The sequence below is a fragment of the Pezoporus wallicus genome, unplaced genomic scaffold (assembly GCF_028554395.1).
Source record: "Pezoporus wallicus isolate ANWC-B61680 ecotype Strahan unplaced genomic scaffold, APGP_CSIRO_Pwel_v1 contig_2871, whole genome shotgun sequence".
In the NCBI taxonomy this organism is placed as follows: domain Eukaryota; kingdom Metazoa; phylum Chordata; class Aves; order Psittaciformes; family Psittacidae; genus Pezoporus; species Pezoporus wallicus.
In genome coordinates, this window is record NW_026640775.1 from 474,219 (window position 1) to 495,592 (window position 21,374).

The window sequence follows — 21,374 nt, forward strand, 5'->3', positions numbered from 1 at the left end:
AGCTCCCTTCTCCTCCCATCCCAGGTGGAGCGAGTAGCTCTGGCATTTAATCTGTGAGAACAGACATCTACAGATGGTTCAGGGAACATCCAGAAGTGTCCTCAGAGCTGCTCACCTCCTGTCTCCGAGCACAGTGTGTGTGGCTGTGTGTTCTTTCGCATTTGGGTCTGCAGGTTTTGAGTAAAAGAGGCTACAGCAAGCTTCCTGTGTGCTGTTTTTCAACAGGGCTGACCTTGTGTGTTTATACCTTATGGATACATGTGATGCCTGGGGCTAGTTTTACAGATGGGTCCTTTGCACTTGTTGCTTGTGTTTTGACATAGGCAACTCATTCCTGTAGGGCTACTCGCTGTTTCAGTCCCCATTCCTCCCCTTCAGTCTGTGGGCTTGGTGTCCCATCCGTGAGGATGCTGTATGCATGTGAAGAAGCTGAGAGCAGCCCCATATGTGCTGGGTTTGGATTTGCATGGGGTTATTTCTCTACCAACAGAGAGAAGAATCAAAGGAGCTCAGTGCCCCCTGTAGATCTGCAGATAGATGCAGGGGTAGTTACATTGTTCTGTATTTACACCACAACTAGCCGGACGGGGAGGTGGGCTATGGGTGATGCAACTGAACATCACAATTCAACACATTTAATAATAGTACTGATTGCAATGGGGGTTTGTGGCAGAGTAATTCCTCTGCAGTTCTTGGACTGCATGAAGAAAGCCATTAGCTTCCCATCAGAGGTTACAAGTGCTTGTATGTCCGTACCCACCTGCATGTGAGTGCTGCGGTGGCAGGGTTAGGTGTCTTTTGCTACAGGCTGTTGATCTTTGTGCTGGGAGGAATGTCTTCACCTGGATGTATTGCATATGTCTGTGCGAGGCAGGGGTGCAGATGGTGTCTGTTCAGCTGCAAGTGGAGGTTTTGGAGCATTTCCATTTGTTCTCGCAACCTTTATTCATACCTTTGTGAAGGACAGCTGGTACAAGGACATGTGGGTGTGAATTGGTCATGAGTAAATGCAGGTGTTGGGCAGGTTTCTAACATCAGCATGGCTGGGGGCCAGAACAGCCTGTGAGCAGGGAGCAAGAGGTCTCAAAGGGCTAGGATGGACCTGGAGACGTCTCTGACTGTGATTCTATGGTGTGGCTGCCTGGAATAGCAGGAGACTGGATTGCACATCCCAGAAAGCCAGCTCCCATCCAATGCCCTGTGTTCCTAAGTTCCTGCACAGCTGTTGCTTGTCTGAGCATACCCAAGTGAGACAGGCAGTCCCTTCACAGCTGTGGTGAGTGTGAGGGATGCATCATGTCCCTTCAGTTGTGGTCTGTGCATCTGCACATAGACATCCCTCCTTGTTTATGTCGAACTGTCACGTGTGTTTGTGCTCTCCATGAACAGGCTGGGCAGTCATTTCTTTAGAGTCACTCTGTGTTTGGTAAGGTGTTTTCCTAGCCCATATGAGAACCATAGAATCACAGAGTGGTTTGTGTTGGAAGGGACTTTAAAGTTCCTCCACTTCCAACCCCATGCCACAGGCAGGGACACCTTCCGCTAGACCTGTGTGCAGTATCTGGGGGCTGAGCTGTGTCTGGCTGCCCAGCACCGGGTACACATGGATGTTTGTTTCTGACTGTAGGCAAGATCTCCATCAGCACAGGCATGTGTGGGTTTGGGCACGGGGAGGTGGAAGCTCTTCCAGTGAGTGTTGCATGTACCTGAGGGAATGTGGTTGAGGGTGATTTCTGAGGAGCTGTTGCATTTGTGTGTGTGGTGATTTGGGGGAGCTATATGACAGACAGACTCCCCAGAGCAGTCACATGTGTGTTTGTGTGCCGATGAAAGGTTTCTCTCACCTCCTGTTGCATTTCTGTATGTCAGTTTTCTTAGTAAACACCACAGGGGTATATATTGAGTTGTAGTTTCCCACATACCTGTGTCAGTAGGTCTACAGCTGTTGCATGCATATGTGTGTGTGTGTAGCTCCTCAGAAGCTGTTACTCGTACCTGCATCATTCCTAGAGGCTGTTGTATTTTCATGCGGGTGGCTCGGCTCTGAGAAGCAGTAGCCTCTGTGTGTGTGCGCGACTGTGATTCCCCAGCAGCTGTTGCTTGTGTGTGTTCCTGGGAAGCTGTTGTATGTTGTGTGTAGCTGTTCAGCAGCTGTTGGAAGGAAACGGTGTGTGTATGCAGTTCCCCAGCAGCTGTTGCATGCGTGCTCATGTCTCCGGTGGAGGCCCACCCCTTTCTGCCTGTACCCAAGCAGTGGCTGTGCAGTCAAGGAGAGCTCGGAGCTGGCTCTATGAGACTGGGACCTTCTCTTGTCACAGCCTTCCCAGCTGGGAGAAGCAGCGCCGGCTCTGCTCCCAGAGCCCTATCAGCCGAGCCTGTGGCGAATTAATCACTTGCGTTTTAAATACCAATACAGCCCTTACTGCCTTCTTCCCCCAGTGATGCGGATGCGGCGAAGGCAGCAAATCCTCCGGCTGTGCGTGCCCTCCCCGGACTGCTGCTGCCGTGCTCGCGTGTGTGCGTGGCTGGGAGCGCTGCCTAGGTGCAGCCGGGAATGAGACAGCTGTGGAGCAGGGGACAGCGCAGTTCCAGGGGTGACTGATACAAGGTGGGGGACCCCCCCTCTTAAGAGCACACACCCCTGCGGGGCTCCAAGTTGCTCAAAGACAGGGGTCTTTTGTGCCTGCACTTCATCTCAGCCATGCCTGGTATGGAAGCAGGGAGCAATCGCCCCTCCAGAACCAGGTATGTCTGCATGCGTGTGCGTGTGTGACACGTTTCTGTGTGCGGTCCTGGTGCAGCTGCCTTGCGTGTCCTCGGCTCCCTGTTGTCCGTGTCGCCTCTCGGAGAAGCGGCTGAGATTGGAGGGGGAGGACCGGGGTGGGGGGGAGAAAGGGAGAAAGGCAGGATGGATGGATTGCCTTTCTCCTCCAGCCTATGCATGTACCCTCTGGGTGGGGGGTGGCTGTCTCTGAGCTGAGGATGAAGGCAAGGGGTGAGTGCATGGGAGATGGGGAAGTGGCCTGGGGTGAGGGGGAGATGATGCCCACACGGGGTGATGGGAAGGAGGGAGGCTTGGAGATAGGTCCCCCTTTCTGTGTGTGTGTGTGTGTGTGTGCAACTCGCTTAGGATCAGGATGCTGAATAGGATCAGGGCTTGCTGCACGCAGCTGGGTTTGACTGGTCTGCTTCTACTCAAACCTCACAAGAGGAGGGCATATGTGTATATGTACGTATAGGTATGTATGTGTGTGTCTCTGTGTGTGTATACTTATATATGTATATTATATATGTATATTATATACATGCATGTGCATATACAGGTAGAGATACACTGACATATAGGTTTATTGCCCGCAGAAGGAGACAGCCTCATCCCACAGCCCCCTGCTCCCTGCCTCTTAGCAAACTTTGCCAGGGAGCCTTTTCAGACAGTGATGTGTGTGTGTGTGTTGTCTCTGTGTGTGGTGTGTGAACATTCGCCTGGTTTGGATGCAGGGGAGTGAGTAAATCTCTGCTCTGCTTTTACACTGCTCTGACGGGAGGCTGACTGGCTGCAGAAAAGTCATTGCGTGGTGTCTGTCGGGTGTGTGAGTGTGCGTGTGGTGGCGGAGGGAGCTGGGTATTTATGTAGGGGCCCAGGACAGCTACTCAAATGCACACGTATGTCTATATGCATTGCTTGCAGGGGGTCTGTGTGACCATTTTGTTTTTTTTTTCTACCAGAAAAAGCATGCCCACATTTTTATGCATAAGGATCCTCTTGCTTTGGAGCATGGGATGGGGGAGGAGAAGCTGAATGAATGAATGGGAGCAAGAGGAGGGGGAAGGAGGAGGTATGGGGGTGGGGGAGAGAGACGAACAGACGCATCCTATTCTCATCCCAGGACAGGCAGGAGTGCACAGCTGCTGCTGTTCCCATTCCAGAGCTTGGATCTGGCTGGGTAAAGGCAGCATAAATCTGCTAATGCTGCAGCGGGCAGCATATCTGGGAGCTGCTGTGTGTAATGCCCTCTCCTGTGTGTGCTGGTGTGGCTCCCCCTTACCTCTGTGCATGCATGTGAGCACACGTGTGCATACTGCATGTGTGTGCGTGTGGAGGCAGGGGTGGCTGTGCACAAACAATATGCTTGCAAGCCTTGCAAGCACCCAGGGAAGGAAGTGTTGGTGATGGGGAGAAGAGCATCGCTCAGGCGCTGCGGGCGCGCGCATCTTGCAGCCGTGCACAGCCAGCGGTCCGTTGGCACCCACTGTAGGCTCACACAAGCGTCTGCTGCTGGGGGCTGGTGTGTGCACACAAAAGTGGGTGCCCATGTGCAGGCCCGACTCAGGAGCTGCTCCCCCTCCTTTCCCCTAAAGGCTGGAGAGCACAGCGCTTCTCCCCACCCTGGAGGTAGGGAGCTATAAACCAAACTATGGAGCAGGAAGAGGATTGCTGAGATTGGAGCCGGGAGGGGTAAAGATTATGTGGAGTGGGGAGAAGAGGGGGTGGGTCCATGTCCCTGGAGGGGGCCTAGGGGACTGGGGAGCCTGGCTGCATTGCATGCTGTGTGCCAAGGAATTTGTCATGCACTGGGAGGTGGGAGGGAGAAGAGTGTGTGTGAAGTGGGGAGCTGGGGTGAAGGGGGAGGAAGGGGACTGTGCCAGGGTAGAAGGGCATTTCTGGTGACCTGCATCCCCCGCCCTGTCCCCACACACTCCTGTGTCCCAGGAAGCACAGCCCGACAGCATCACTGATGTTCTATTCAAAGGAAGCTTCATGTGCATGGAACATGCATTATTAATATATTTAAATAGAGCTCCCCTTTTGCCTCCCTGCTCTATGCAGACCGTACCAGCAGCAGTGAGGAAGCTGCAGGGAGTGGAGGGGTGCTGACGTGGTGCCAGGGGTGAGAAACAGCCACTTTCATCCCACTAATTTCCTCAGCCTAGAAATCTTTCTCCCCCAGCTCCCCCCCCCCAGTTGCCACCCTCCTCACCCTGTTGTTTCCCTCTGGGAGGTGGTTTGCTTTCAGGGCATCCAACTCACAAGCATGTAGATATGTCAGAATCAAGCAAGCTGCTTTCATTCCTTGCCCCCTTCCCCCCCCCCCCCCCCAAAAAAAAAAGTATGACACCAAAGGAAGAACTGTGAATGAATGGCCTTTCCTTCTCTTCACCCAGCTCCAGGCAAAGTGGGTATTTGGGAATACGCTGCCTGATCCGCCGCGCTGGTGCAAAGCTAAACTGTGGAGCAGAAGCTGCTTGGAGGGTAGAGAGGGCGTTTGGGAAAATGGGGCATACGGAGGTGGAGGTTTTGCTGGGGGGCAGCTTGTGGTTAAAATCAGAAAGGTGGAAATCACAGGCAGGGGGGAAGCAGAGGGGAGGGAAGCATAGCGGCAATGATGTCCATGGCGTTTATTCCTACCTGGGTCACATCAGAAGCCAGATGCAGCTTCAGGCAGAGTGCAGCTGCCTCATCTAACTCTGTTGAAGAGTAGTGGAGAGCCCTGCTCACCTGGGAGAAAAGCTAGTGGTCAAATCAGGCCTGTTGAAACCTCCCAGTGCTGTCAGCAGATGTGTCAGAAAGCATCAGCACATTTGCTAAGAGGAAGAGCCCTGGCTGCTCTCTCCCTCATCTCAAATAGTGTGTTTTTTCCCCTCGGGTCCTCAGTTCCCCAAGCGTGGACCTGGGCTAAGTTCTTTCTGTTATTAGTGTGAAGGAGGGTTGAGGACATGCAGGGAACACCCCTGTCCTCACACTCTGGTGAGCTGATGGGCAGAGCCATGCTCTGGGAGAGGCATGTGGTGTCCCCCAAACACACTTGTAGCCCTCACCCATGCTTGGGTACCAGAGCAGGACAGGAGCAGGTTAGGTGTTCCAGGAAAATACCCCCTTTTCTGGGAATGGAGGAGCTTTTGCTTTCCTTCTCCATGGAGCAGTGAGGGATCCCAGCCTGCCAGCAGGTATGGGGAAAGCTGGAGCATCCTCAGTAGCACTGCAGGTTCTGCTGGTGGGGATTGTTCATGCTGGTCCTGATGCTGAGCTACAGGAGGGTGTTGAGCTCTATTTGGGGTTCTCTGGGGGCAGAGGTCAGTGTTCCTCAATGCCTTTCCAGGTGGGAAGAGGGATTAAGGAGGACATGGATTTCAGCCAACTGAAGGGAAGCAGGCTGATGGGAGCCACCTCCTACACTGGGTGTGTGGGCGTGAAGTCCTCTTTTTGGGGCTGGAATGGCAGAGTGCAAAGCTCAGGGAGCAGACCAAAGGGCTATGACTGACCTCCAGTCCCTTCTCTCTGCTGGGTCAGCTGTGATCCAGATGAAGGCTGTATTTAAAGCCTCATATGGGTCAGGCTTGGCACTTCGGAGGTGACAGTGACTGTGGGACTGCTGTAGCGTTTGCGTCAGTGGCTAGATGGTCTGGCAGCAGTTACAGCTGCATTTGTGTCCTGGCTTTCCTGTGCTCCCCAGCTGGTGTCAGCTTGGTAGCTTGCTTTGCTGTTGCCTGACCTCCTCTTTAAGGGATTACAGCAGTTCTTCAGGTCTCCTTGGAGCTCAGGGGTACCTAGCCATTGCCTGAGATGAACTGCTTTCCCCACAGACCGCACTGACCAGTTTTCTGTCACTGAGGAGAAATGACCTCATTTGCTCAACACTCATAAGCCAAGAGGAAACCCAGTTCCAACTGACCAGCTGAAGTACAGAAGGAGGGAAGGGCAGTTGTCATTCTTTCCACAGCATTATAAGGGGTGGGAAACAAGCTATTAAGAGCCAGGCTGAGGTGAATAACTTGATGGGTTTGGTCACTATGTTGATGTTGCAGAGAGTCTTTAGGGTTCCCAGACAGCCCTGGGTAGACACAGCGGCTACATGGTGCCTTATAGCATAGCACCAGACACCATGGAGATAGGCACAGGATCAAAGCCCCATAGGAGAATTTGTCCTACTGCTGAAGGTAAGGCCCATCCATCGTCCTGTGCTGACCCAGCTGATGTGCTGGGTCTATTCCTTCCTGTCTACAGTCACCCCGGGGAGTGCATCTTCAGCTTTTCACACAAGAGTTACACCCATCTGGTTTCAGTAAGCTGTAGGGGAAGGACTGTTTGCAAGAAACTGTAGGTACTTTTGACTCATGTGGGTGTCAGTTAGTTTGACAGCAGGGATAGGAAGCAAATAGGAAGGATCATCAGTAGCATGACCTGGAGAGGGTGTCACGAAGTGCCACAACTGGCATATGGGGAAGTCCCTTCCTTCCTTCCCTCCTAACTTCTGAATGGCTTGGGTGATAAGCTAATCACCATGGAAGGCACTGTAGGTATGCAGACTGTGTCTCAGGATGGGGTACAGGCTACCAGTTGCCTTAAGGCAAGGTATCATATGTTTGTGTTCATTCTTTCCATGGCTCATGCACTCAGTCTGTAGACCAGATGGGTCAGAGTTGCCTGTGTAATTTTAGGTTCCTGTGAGGACTCCATGAGCTGTGCTTCCTCTGGGAACACTGGTTTATGCATGAGAACATGTATGTTGTAAACAGGCAGAGAACCATTTTCTTCTAGGCTTTGTCCGTTCCTCTTGTATGCACAGGTCACATCTGTGTGTGCACAAAGTCTGTGTGCGCATGTGTAGCTCATTTCCTCTTCGGCTTCGTCTGTGTTATCCATGTATCCGTGTGTTCCTGTGTGCATTTGTGTATGAGCCTGTGTGTGATGCAGGTAATTGGTTTATATCTGGAGTGATCATGTGTATGGGTATGTATAAGCACCTTTTCCATCTCTTGGACTTGATGTCCAAACCTCAGTACTTGATGTCTCAATCTAAGTATGTGTTTGTAGTTGTGTGCCATGCTCAGCTGGAGGACATCCATCCTACCTGTTCATATATCTTCTTCTCCCCACCTCTTGCGATTCTTCTTCTTCCTCTCCTTGGGCAGAGGTCTTGTGCTTCAAGAGATAGTCTTGAGTTGTATTACCTGGTGCCACATGTATGAAGTGAGTTAGCTTTCCTGGCATCTGTGTACTCAAGTACATCCAGAAACAACAAGCTGTGAAGCACAAGGAGAACCAATTAATATTTCCAAGGCTTTATTGAGACCGGTCTGAAAAACCTGGCATTCAATCCTGGGTGCTATGCTAGCTGAAGGAGGGTGAATAAATAAGTTGGAGGGAATTCAAAGAAGAGCAACAAAAATTATGAAAGGGCTAGAGGGACTTACTTATGAGGAGAGATTAAAAGAGCTAAATATGTAGAGCTTGACTAAATGATGATACTATAACAGTTAACAAGTATTTGAGGACTGTAAACACCAAGGAAATGAAGAGATTATTAAATGTGGAAAAAGATGGGCAAACTCAGAAGTATGGGATGAGGCTGAGCAAAAAGGTGAATATTTGGCTGGCTCTGAGGATACATGCAAGCTTCCTGGTACAAGTGCTCAGACTGACTATGGAATAGTCTGGCAGGTTTATGGAGATGCAACTGCTTGCAGCAAAGAAACACATGGTGGTGAAGAGGGGTGGAGGGAACGAGCATGAACACCATGGACAGTGGTGGAGGTGGAGTGATCTGCAAGGCCTCTTCTTCATACGCACCGCTGCCAAGAGAATTCCAAGAGGTGTTTGATTGTCTTTCACCTTTTATTGATACCCTATCTCACCGCTGGGGAGAACCTGCACACACCGTTGTTGAGGGAGCAGAGAGGCAGTACAGGAGGAATGAGTAAATGGAGTCTGATGGAGGTGGAGGATGTTATTCCTTCCACCTCTCCATCCTTTCTGTCTGAAGAGGTACTCCAGAAAGCGATCCTGTAGGTGAAAAGGGGCTTTGCCACAACAGTTTTCTAGGAGGGTACAGGCTGAACCTACCAAAGCAAGTGGTTCCCATTTTCCAGACAAAGATAGCTTGGCATGGAGACAGTGGGGTCAGGAGGATCAGACTTCCCTCCTCTGAATTCCTGCTTACAGATGGTTCAAAATTGGGACAACAAGGTCAGAAAGATTAACACCCCTCCTTTTTCACCCCATTGCAGTCACAGGCCAGGAAAATTGAGTCAGATCATAATAAAAGGATTAGTGTGGAGAGGTTGCCATTAATAGTGTGATAGACAGGTCAGTGAAATGGAAAGGGCTTCAGGAGCATTGGCCCTGTTACAGATGGTCTGCTGAAAGGGCTCCATGTTTATCAACAGGGAAAAGGGATTTGATCTTAAAAAGTCTGGAACTAGGTATTGAGAGGGGTAGGAATGAAGCACAGATGTTATTCCCAGCAAGGATCTGTACTGAGGATGACTGCTTTAAATGGCTTCAGATCTCTTTACAGCTTTAGGGCAGAGGGAAAAAAAGTCCTTCTTGGAATGGACTCTGTTGTTTGTTTCCTTGTCAATACTTCCAATAGGATCAAATGTACCAAAATGATATTGCTACACAGAGGTACTATTTGCCCATGACTTCTGCATCAGCCTGGCTATTGAAAACCATAGGAGTATAAGAAGGACCCTACTGAGCCAGGTGTGAGGTCTTTCTGGTCTCCAGATCCCTAGCAGTGTTTGAGGCAAGAGGAAGAGCATAAAGACAGGTCAACTGTCTAGGAGTACTTTTTCTGAGCACTCTTTTGGCCTCCAGTGATGTGTGGCTGACGGACCCTGTGATGGCAGATCTGTTGCACACTTCCTAGATCTCTATGGATTTGTTTCTTCTCTGAATTTATCCAGCCAGTTTTTGAAATCAGGTGAAGCACTAGCACCCAGAACATGTCATGGTAGGAAGTCATGCAGCATAAACACTCAGTGTGCATTGCAAAATCTCCTGTCATTTGTCTTGAACCTGCTACTTTCTGGCCCTCAGTTTTTGGGTGGGAAGAGATATTTAAACATATGCCTCCTCTACCCATCCTGTGTCATCTGTGGTTTTATAGACCTGTCTTGTTTTATGGCCTCTATTGCCTCTTTTCCAGTAGGCCTTCAACTTTCATCTTTCTGCATATACCAGCTGCCTCTTTCTTGGCTATAGCACTTCATCTTTGTAGTGACAGAAGGACATGAGGCATTGCTAGACGTGGATGGGAAGAGACATCACACCTATGAGCTGTGCCAAGTCCACAAAGGTATAGACTTCTGTGTCAGCTGCAGTGGCATGTTGTAGGAGGTTAAGAAGCTGGGCAAAATCTCTGGAATCATTTTAGTGTGCCCTTGGAACATCAAGACAGGACTGGGCAAGACTCTAGGAGGCTTGGAAAATAGGAAGGGGAATTTTGAAGTGGGCCTCAGGATGTGAGGATAGCTTCTCTGACCATGGGTGCTGGTGGTCAGCAGAGGCAGGAGTGGTCAATACACAGCAAGTGAGGGCATTGAAAGGTGATAGAGATTTGATCTGAGCTCTTACTGAAGCATATTCAGGTAAGACAGTTGATGGTGGGACAGTCTGTAGAAGCAAGGGGAAAGTATGGCTTGGCTGTTTTGCTGGTGTAATAATGGGTGGTGGAAGAGAGTGGAAGGAGGCGTTTAAGAAGACATGGACCACCTATGAGGAGACTCAGGCCTAAGCACAGCACAGGAACATCTTGACCTACTTGAAAGAGATACCCAAGAGTAAGCTTCCAGGTCAGGGCTAGGCTTTCCTATGGCAGATTGAGAGATACAGCAACAAAACCGTGGCTGAAATTAAGATTTTCTCATGTTTCCTGGCTAGCTGAGGCCCACAGCCAGGTTATGGAGAAAAGATGAATGAAAATGAAGCATCGGCCACCATCGGTGAGTGGTCTTCAAGCACAATAGGTTCAGAGGGAGGGAACTCATGCTGGGAAGAAAAAGTCCCTGGTGGGGTGCAACAACCTCGTGGTATTGGAAGGTAAAGAAGAAGGTGCCCTGGTAGACGTTATATTTCCTACAGAGAAACAATGTTCTGGGTAAGCTTTGGATTAAAGGCAGTAGGTGACTGAGGTGAGTGTGGAAAGCCTGCTTAGATGCTGCCAGATGTGACCAAGGCTAGGACTGGCATCAAGGGGAGGAGATGAGGGGAGAGGTCTGGTGTGAAGGAAGGGGCAAGGGGTGAAGGCAGAGAGGAACAACATCAGGGGAGACAGTGGAGGTGAGATGTCTGTAGCAGCCATTTATGCCTTGAGATTTCAGTCTCTGCTCCCCACTGGATGCCTCTCAGGGGGCAAGGAAGTCCTCTTCAGCCCCAGCAACCCATTCCCAGCCTGGTCACACACAGGGACAGTGCAGCTGCCTCACTCTTTCTTACATGCTAAGGAAGGTGGTGAGACTTCTTGTTTCACACCGCGTATGCTAGCAGTCAAGAGTGGAGATGGTGAAGGAGAAGGTGTCTTTTCTGCCTCCCCTCTCACTTTCTGCCCTTTCCTTTCTTCTCTCTCCTCCCCCATGCTGGTTGTAACCTTTCTTCCCTTCGCTGTCTGCTCACCTAACACGGGCAGCATCCTGTGTCTCTGTTTGTTCTCCTTTAATCCATGTGATGGATCAGTGACAGACCCCCACTGTAATTTTTCTAAATCAAAGCCCTTTATCTTGAATTGAGCAAGGTCAGGGGAAGCTTCTCAAGGCATCGCTTGTATTTTCTATCTCTGCCTCAGAGCAACTTAAAGGATGGCTCAACAGGATTAGTAGAAAGCGCAAGATCGGACAAATGGATTTGGCAGGGGCTGGCTGGTGGGCCTGGAGGAGCTGTGCTGCTAAGTGGGAGAGCTCCTTGCCTGCTGCCCACTGTGCCCCTGGGCAGTAAAGGCAGCTGGGCTGATGCTGAGCACAGCGCTGTTGCTGCCCCGGGAGAGAGCAGTCTCAGCCTGCAGCACCACTCCTGGCTAAGCAAGGCTACTTAGTGCAGGCTGCGTGCTTTAGGGCCAATGCACAGGGTATATCTCTGTGCTTCAGGGACAACTGCACCCAGCACAAGCCTCTCTGCAAAGCCTAGAGGGACGTGCCGATCACAGCAGAGTGATGTACAGCTGGAATAGCGTGGGTCAGGCCTCAGGAACAAGCCAGGATGCCATTCCCTGCAGTCACAGGTCTCCATGGCAAGCTTCCCATTCCCTTCTCAGCCTGCCGGGTGCTGCTGGAGGTGTGAATTAGCAGTCAAGAAGTGCTGTCATTAGACTGCTTCCTTGGGTTGGCTTCTTCTGCTTCCCTCCTCCCCTTGCTTGTCTTATGCTTTTGCAAGTGTGTGTTTGAGAAGAAAGCGTCAAGCTTGTGGGATGGCAGAAGGGCAGCAGGCCATATGTAAGCTCTCCTCACACAGCCTGGCTGGCACACTGTGCAGCCCTGACCAGTTTATGGCCTTTGCTTCCTCCCCAGCATCTCGCTGCTGCTGGCAGCACCAGTTTCACCCATCTCTCACCCAGGGGAGCAGCTGGGTCTGCTTGGGATGGGAGGGGGTTTGAAGCAGGCTGCCCCTTCACTTGTGTTGACCAAGATGATTTGATAACTGTGACCCAACATGGACCCATCCCTTCCCCACCACACAGTGAATCTGTGCTGAGGAGGAGCCCCAGCCCGTTTGTTCTCTGATCCCACAGATGACTGCTTCCCTCCTTCACCTGTACCCCCTCTGTCCTGGACTGCGTTCTCAGTGTACCAAGGCTCAGTGGTCAGAAAGGAGACTCATGAAGAGCATCTTTCCCAGCTGCAGTTAGCCGCTACAGTCCGCTCCCCATCAGGCAGACACCCCTTCCTTGCACACATGTTCAAAGGTGTACGCCTATTGTCTTAGCCTAAGTGTACATGTATGGCAGTGTGAACTGGAGTTGCAAGGGAATACAGATTCTTGTATCTGGCCTTGCTTTCCCAAGCCTTCCAGAACAACAGGATAGCTTGATTAGTCAGGCACATGACTGCTCCTCTCCAGTGTAAGGATTTCCCTCTCCCCATTGTCCTCTTCTTCTTGGCAGTCCTTCTCCCAAGTGGATGAAGGGTCTCTCTGGGATCCCATTTCCTCTCTGCTGTCCTCCTGCACCAGCTTGGCCGTACATCCCAGGGCTTGTCTTTGGTGTGGGGCACTACAGCCTCTCAGCATGTGCTGCCCATGGGGAAAGCTCATGCTGTTTCTGTGTAGAAGAGGATTTGCATGCATGGTCGGGGAGAGACAGCCTGGCCTGTTTATTCTTAATGCTCCGTATTATCTCCATTAATAATGCCACCTCTGCCTCACATGCTAATTAAGGCTCAAGATTGTTAATGTAATAGGGAATTTGGGCAGAGACCACACAGGACTGGCTGGATTAAGTTAACCTTATGGACTGTTAATGGATCTCCTGGAGGGGCATTTCTGCCTAATGAGAATCTGGCTTGAATGGTAATCAGGCGCTCACTCACCACAGGCCCAGCGCAGCTGGGAAAGCTGATGAGGCTGCAGGGCAGGACATGGGAAAGGCATCTGCAGGAGCTGTTAGTGAAGCCTAGGAGGGTGCAAGGCCAGAAGGGAAGACCTCGAGGTGAGGAAAGAATTGGGGCAAGTGGAGTAGTGATGCTGGTGGTGCTGCACAAGGGAGAACCACGAACAGGTCCTGAGGCTGCCCCCATTCTTTATGTTGTGGGTGTTTAAATATTAACACAATGGGCTGTATTTCCTGGTTGTGACTTCCAGGAGTGAAAAGGGCACCCAAACTGTGTTAGTGGTGAGCAGGAATCTAGGATAAAAACCTGGGAAGATCCCTGTCTTGTACAGTGTGGGGAAAATGTTAGGGAAGGAATCTGATTCTGAGAACCCTTGTGTGTAAAGAGTGCATTGCCTTGCTGGTGAGCGACAAATGAAAGGCTGGGTCTCTGTTCAGAAGAAACCTGGAGACAAATTAATGGGGGCAAAATTGAGCTTAGAGGCTAAGTTGTTGAGAGTTGGGTCAAGTTTGGGGATATCACAGATTCAGGATTGTTATTGAAGCAAAACAGGTGAAACTTCAGTGTTAGGCTGCATTTTCAAGGCAAAAGTCTATGATCCTGGGCCTGGATGAAACTGGGTCTTGCTAGGAGCCCCTGAAGCCTTCCAGGGAAGGCATGCATACTTTCACATCTGGTGCCTGTGTGCTAATTTTATCCTCCAAAGGGAATAGGTTCTGAGTGGGATATAGGGCATAAGCAAAGGCTGAAATGGAGGCCAGTTGTTTGCTATTTCAATTTGAGTGATTTAGATCAGCATCAGAACAAGCAGAGCTCAGGGTAGGGTGTTTGGGAGGAAAGTAACGATGTGCAGAATTGGTTAAAGGAATAAAGAAATATCTTTGGGGTTTTCTTCTTACCAAAGTCCCACTGCCTCAGGAGATGCCGCAGGTGGGCAGGTTCCATGCTTTGGATCCTCGCCTGGAGGTTACTCAGTTCCTGTGGGATCTGGCTGAAGGCAGCCTTCTGATGAGGGAGCAATGTCAGAGCAACTAAGACATGTTGCTTTGGCTCCAGAGGTGTGAGTTTGAGCTGTGCTGACTTCAATTTGTGCACCCAACCCATGCAAGCCATGAGTCTGGTTTGTAGTGTGCAGAGTTTGGGGGTGCAGGTCTGTGGGTTTGTGATGCAGTTCATGGGGTTGTAAATAGGTGACAAGAGCATGGAAAGGACATAGGTCCAGTCCAGGTTGCCCAGTGAGGTTTTTCTTTCCTTCCTGGCACTTGGTAGGGAAAGATACCAGGGAGCTGCAAGGAAAGGAGTTCCCATGCTGTGTGTTGTGTGGGAGTTGGTTCCTAGGGCAGAGTACACTGCTGCCAGGGAGCGAGGGGAACTGAGGGGAGGTGAGAAATTAAAAGCAGAGACCAGGAGGAGAGGCAGCGCAGGAGCCAGACAGAGTGTTCCAGCCGAGAGGGATCCCCTCCCTGCAGACCTGTGTGCAGCCAGGGGTGCGTGCAGTACTCATCGTGCTGTACCCATAGCGTTGCTTCCACAAGGATGCTCACTCTGCAGGCGTGCAGTAACACACTGGTGTTGCACGCCCAGAGGTTTAAATGCTGTGACACACACATGAGACACCCAGAGAGGACACATCATTCTCTGTGACATCTCACAAATGCACTCATGTTTTCAGCAAAAATCATATTTGCACACAGACACACATATATGTTCCATGCATCAATACCTGCATTCCATTGCCCACGGCAGGCACATGCACAGCACCAGAGGCCACACATTCCTGCATACCCATGTGCACACATGACACCACGTTGGCCGTGTTGCCCCCTTTCAGCATTATCCCATGCAGATGGACACACTCATGGCAATACTGACAGACATTCATGGTTTTGTGGCTTCCAGGTTTCCTTGCTTGCCAGCATAAAACTGGCATGTGAAGGTGAGGCAAGCACATCCCTGTGGTGAACGCCACACTGATGTACATGTGAAAACACACATACGCATCCCCCTTGGCTTCTGTTTGCCTTGCTTTTACTCTCCTTTTCCTTCTGTTTAGCCAGTTATGGTGCTTCTTCCATGCCCCTGAAGCACAGGAGCAGATGGTTTGGAGGTCAGTTTAGGATGATGTTCCTTTTCCACTAGTGGCTCTCTTGAGCTGCTTAGCTCAGTAATAAGTATCTCACAGATGAAGATCTTCCTTGCCTATCCACAGCGACACCTCTGTTATCTCTGAGCACCTATTAGAAATCTTGGGTCCAAAAGCCTGTTCAGATTGCCTTCATGACCGCACTTTAACCTAAGTAGCATCTCAGGCTGTGGTGGCTTTTCCAGGTCCAGCAGCATCAGTTAGCTTTGACCAGATGAGGCAACTCCATCTCCACTGTGCTTTGTACACGTGTCTTGCTGAGCCCCAGAAAGACTCCCTCACTTGTCCCCTTTCAGCCTGCATTATTCATCTCCTGTAATGCACAATGAATGTTTGTGGGAAGAGCCATGCAGGTACAACTGAGCACAGTGCCGAGGAGCAGGCATTCCTAGCAGGCTGAAATTGCCTGGGTGCATGGGCCAAGTTGAGATGAGACAGGGGAAATTTTTACTCCTAAGCACTTCTGAAAAGCCAGTGGTGGAGGTAGAGAGGAAGAGGGGCTGGTTTGGAGGGGTTGAGGTGTTGGTGGTGGCTTCCCCACATGTTTCTTCAGCCTCCTCCCATGGTATCGCATAAGCATGTGTGTGGTATATATGTGGGAAGGTGGGAGTGCTCTGGAGGAAGGTTTGAAGTAGGTGGCTTTGGGGAGCAGAGTCTGCATGCCTCAGTAACAGTGGGGAAGTTGTACTTGCATCCACTGGGGAAGGGCTGGGGGTGTTCAGCGGAGAGCTGTGGGATCAGGGTGCTGGGCATACAATGTGTGCGAGGGCAGAATGCTCCTGGAAGAGGCTATTGCAGTGTACACGTTACTGAGGTCTGTCTCTATGTCCAATAGCACCAGACAGAGCTTGGGGGACTCCCTCCATTTTTCCTCTGTGTAGCTGGAGCTAGACCTGATTGCAACCCTTGCATTGCCTGCCTCCAATCCATCCTGATGCCAGCCTCTTTGTATCTGTGGGCTCTTCTTTTTGTACCTGTGCCAATACCCACTGTTCCCAGTATAGCTACAGACCCCTGCACCACATGCCTGCAGTTGCACCCACATCAGCTGCTCTTCCCCCCCTGCCCCAACCCTATGTTTTCCCATGCCTCTCCCATATTCCAGCAGTACACAGTACACAGGCTCGTTCTGATGCCGAACCCTGATCGCTCTCAGTCACTGATAGCAGTATCATGCTGTGACACTACCGTGCTTGTTAAACAAGTCTGGCAGAGTGCTTGCTGTGCCATCCTTGGTGCCAGGCCAAACTCCTCTCCTTCCATCACTCCTTCTTACCCACCTTGCACATCTCCTTGTCTCTCCTGGGGCTTGGGAAGAAGTTGGTGCCATCCTGGTCAAATCTCTGCTTCTCATAAGGGTTTATCTACTTCTTCACCATGCTTAGGTTTTGCAGTCACGTCCCCTGATGCCAGCATCAGCCAATTTCAGAGCACGTGGGGCTGGTGGGACCTTGCACTCTTCTTTGCATGCAAATTATACACATCTAATGCCAGAAGAAAGGAGAAAAGGAGAAGGGATGAGTGTGGATGCTTTTGCAGGCTTTCTGCTCCAGAGACCTTGCTCCCAGGAGCTGCAACATGTGTCAGCAGACAGACACATGGGCTTTGCTGGGAGGTGGTAGAATGGGGAGAACTAGAAAGTGCAGAAAAGGGGAAGATCTCAGGGATGGAGGCAGTTTAAGCAGAGCTGGTGTGGCAGTGGTGTGTGTGTGAGTGCACACCCGTGCAGGTACATAGAACAATACAGCTGCCTCTGAAGTGAGTTCCAGCTTCATAACTTTGAAGAATGTCATTTTTGGGGTATTGAGTGATGCTGGCTGGCTGCATTTCACGTGTAGCTTGTGTTTGTCTGCCTGTGCTGGATGTAGATGAGTATTTGTGTTTTCCATGTGACAGAATATGGCTGGTGTTTGATGGTGCTGGGGCTAGCGTTTACCATCAGGATGGTATGCTGCTGTGTGGGCTGAGTTAGGTGGGTAACAGTTATCTGATGCGATCAGTTTGTATGCTGCAGGCGATTTGTAAGCATAGTACATTTGTGTGTGATAGGCAGCTAGTGCTGCTTGCCTGACTTACGTTCCTCAGCGCGCGGATATGTTTTAAGTGCTTTTCTTTTCTTACAGATGTATGTGTTGTGATTTGTTGCTGCAGTGTTTGTGCTGATATAGATGGTGTGTATGTGTGTGTGTGTATACGTGGGCACTTTTTCTGGTCTTTGATATGGAGGTGGGCTGATTAACTGATGTGCATCTGTTTGGTGACAGTTACATGTAAGTGGTCAGGAGTTCTCGTGTGGTAGGTATGTTCAAACATCCAGCATGCAGTTGTGCAGTGGTCAGTATTCGCTGTGCTGTATATAAATGTTTTTGCTGTGAGAGGTGGAAGAGGCCGGGTGGAGTTGATGTGGTTGTGTGGTGGTTGTCTGAAACACCACGTATGCAGGTTAATACAGCTGTGCAACCCCATCAGTGCAGGACGCACATGAAGAAGAGGAACACCTTACCCCTTGAAAGGACTCTGAATATTTGGGGGGTGTTTGAGGGTGGTGCATGAGGGTATGAAAAGGCCGGTGTGTGTGCATACAGCATGTGTGTAGCAGTCTGAGTGTGAACAGTGTAGTTGCAGGGGAGTGATGTGAGCAGGGCCAGGAGACAGCCTGCCTTCATGTGTGCGGCCACGTGCGTAGGCACACTTCACCTTCTCCCTGCACAGGGCCAGGGGCTGTCTCCTGTTTGCATGCAGTGGGACAGACAGGCTCTTAGGAAACAGCCCATCCTTTTCCCATCCTTTAGATCTGCTTCCATCTGTCTGTCTGCCCTGTTGCCTGTGTCCAGTTGTCTGTACCCATCACCACCAGTACGCCCTGAGCAGCTCACACCCCACACTGCCTGTGGACTCAGCAGCTGTGCATCTCTCCGTCCCTCCCACACACACACATTCACATGCACATGCACCCTGGATCTTCATCTGTGGTATATTCAGTTGCCATTGGAAACCTAAGAAAGAAGTGAATCTACCCTCCAAGTCTTAAGCTGGTGATTTTTTTCCCTTTTTTTTTTTCCTCCTTTTTTTTTTCCCTCCCCTTTCCTCCTCTCCTCACAGAAGGCGAAGTCGTTCGCAATGAATCCATGGCAGCTTCGATCGAGCGGTGAGCTGGAGCACCTACTCACAGGCCACTCCTTGATGTGACTGAAGAGAGGCCTTTCCCAGCACTTGCCGAGGAGAGCAGAGCCCTGGATTTACCTCCTGCACACCCGGGCATCCCCAGCACTGGCACTGCGAGGTAAGCCAACCTCAGCACCTGTCTGTGCACCTTTATCCATCCCTGCTTCTAACCCAGAGGAGTGAGGAAGGGGAAAAAGAGGGGTTTCTGCTGAGCTGTGAACAAAATATAGGCATCCATCAGACCCCCCCCCCCCCCCCCCCGTCGTTATGGAGAGCTGCTCCCCCTCTCCAACCCCCTTTCCCTGCAGCTCTGCATGCCTGTGCAGGGAGGGGATGTTTGCCGAGCAGCAGGGGTCCCCTGCGCGCAGTCCCGAGTGCTTTCCTCTCCTTTCCCATCCCTCCCTTGGCACACACCTGTCTGCTCTTCTGCCTACAGCATTTCCCTGCCCTCCCCCTGTTTCCTGGGAGAAGGGGCAGCGGGGCTGACGCTGCTGCAGCGGAGCAGCCGGCTGCTTTGGCCAGCAGCATGGCTGGGCTCCGCGGCCCTGGAATGAGTCCCCCTGGGGATGCAGCTTGCATCAGAGCAGCAGTGGGCATCTCAGTACCGGGAGTGGGGCGTGCAGGGGACGGGCTCTCCCTCCCTCCTCATCTCACGGATATTTTGAGTATCCCAGTTCCCCACGGAGGGCACTGGCCTCCATTTCCTAGCCAGGTACCTCCTCTGAATACCCAGCCCAACCTGGCACAGCTTTGGGGGTGATGGGCGTGCGCTTTGTCGCTGCTTAGCTGCTGTCCCCTGGTGCTCCTGCCCAGCTAGGAGGGATGTTTTCCTTCTGGAGACAGCATGTTTCATAAGATGGGAACACCGTGTGCCCTGCACAGGCAGTGGAGGGCCCCTGTGCCGAGCCTGACCCATTTTGGGGCGCAAAGCTCTTGGGAGCACCTGAAAGGGCCTCCCGCTGCCTGGGGCTGCCCTCAGTGCCCCTTTCCCAGCTCCTCTGCTGGGAAGGCAGGAAGATCAGCCGCACTAGTTCTATGGCATGTCTCTGTGCTGCTGATGCTGCTGCAGCGTGGGGATGGGAGCAGGGAGCAGCTGTTTCTCCCATCGCCTGGGCAGGCCCAGATGCGCTGCTGGCCCTTGAGGAGCACGGACGTGCCTGGAGATGCCTTTCCCCAGAATAAGACCCTAAAGCTACAAGCTGCTGGCAAGGCGGCAGGCAGAAGGCGTGCTGAGAGTGGGGTTTAGAGGGGAGGTTTCAGGGTTTGCACCTGCCAGGCTGTGGATTCAGGCTCTGAACAGGCTCTGGGGGTTTCTGTGTCAGGTTTTGGGGCTGCTGCTTTTCTTCAAGGGGAAGGGGACAGTAGGATCTGTGTTGTTGCATGCTGGTGTGGTGTCTCCTGAAGGAGGTGATGAGTTGCTCTTCTCCTGCCCAGGTCCCACCTGGTGACGCTGGCAAGAAGGGTGCATCTTCCTCTGCATCTCCCTACTGCTATGGTAGTACCCTGTCATCTGCCCTCACTTCTTTGATGCCCCCTCTGACTACCCTGACACCTACCCTTCCACTTGAACTGCTGCCTTCAACTTCTGTCCGGTGTTCTTCCTCTTTGGGGGTACTTATAAACTGTTTCTCCCTCCTTCAACAGCACCCCTTCCTCACTCCCTCTCCAGCACTTCCCATCCCTTGTGACCCCTCAGTGCAGGAGCAGGAGCGGATTTGGGCATCCTCAGGAAGGGCTGATGTCCCCTGGCAGGATCGTTTCTGATTGCTGCTGCCAGCTGACAATACTGTGAAGTGATCTTTTCCCCTGTGGTTCACACCCTTCAGTGCGTGAGCGTGTGTGTGTGTTGCAGGTGATGGAATGACTGTAGCGATGCTGATGTGTCACTGCTCCTCTTGGCCAGGGCCCAGCAGGGAGCAACACTGTGCAGTTGCTCTCAGTTCCTTTACTGGGGAGTTTGCAGAAAGCAAACTCTTCCCTGATGGAGCCTCCATAGCCATTTGGCATTGTTTTAATTCCTCAGCCTTCTCAGGACATGGCTTTGGCACTGGCTCAGGGTGGACAAGACAATAAATCCAGCTCTAGGGAGCTTGGTACTGGGTCAAAACTGCTGCTGCTGCGTGGTAGAAAATGCTGATCCTGTATGAACTCACTCTGCTGCTTAGATTTGTTTAGAAAACAATGTTGGCTTAACTCTGTACTGGCAAGGTTTATGTTGAGCTGGGTAATATCTGTCTGCACAACTCTAGCTGGATGATGGCTCAAGTGTTTGTCCTTCCACATCTGGCACGTCTCCGGATCGCGTGTGCTTTGGCTAATCTGACAGACGCAATTGCACACCGTAGCCAGCCAGGTTGAGTCCCTCCTGTTGGGAAAGCTGGTTTGAAAGAGGGTTGAATTACTGTCTTAGCAGGGGGCAAGCCATACCCCACACCAGGCAGCTGCCCTCCCCTTTCAGGAATTACAACAGCTCTGGTCTCCCAGGTGTCTTGAGAAGTGATGCATGGCAAGGCAGAAACCCAGCTTTCTGTATCTCTTTCTCTCCTAGCACGAGCCTGGGGCCAGGGAGATCCTAGAGAGACAAGTATGTCCTCTGGCTGGTGGCCACGTCTCTGCCTGGCTGTCCCCAAGGGTTTTTCACTGGTGTCACACACTGAAAAGGGCTGTCCACTGTCCTGGAGAGCATGTGTGCAGGGATGAGAGGATGCCAGCTGGAAGGAGGACAGGCTTCATGCTGAAAAGGAAG

At 51.4% G+C, this 21,374-nt stretch overlaps 1 long non-coding RNA gene across 1 annotated transcript in view; it reads left to right on the plus strand.

Annotated features, from left to right (window-relative positions):
* The first annotated feature begins 2,251 nt into the window (after positions 1-2,251).
* Positions 2,252-21,374, plus strand: part of LOC130605253 (uncharacterized) — a 48,616-nt gene continuing 29,493 nt past the window's right edge. The window contains exons 1-2 of the long non-coding RNA XR_008973648.1: positions 2,252-2,745; positions 18,566-18,746. This is a non-coding gene — a long non-coding RNA (uncharacterized LOC130605253). The remainder of the gene's footprint in view (positions 2,746-18,565; positions 18,747-21,374) is intronic.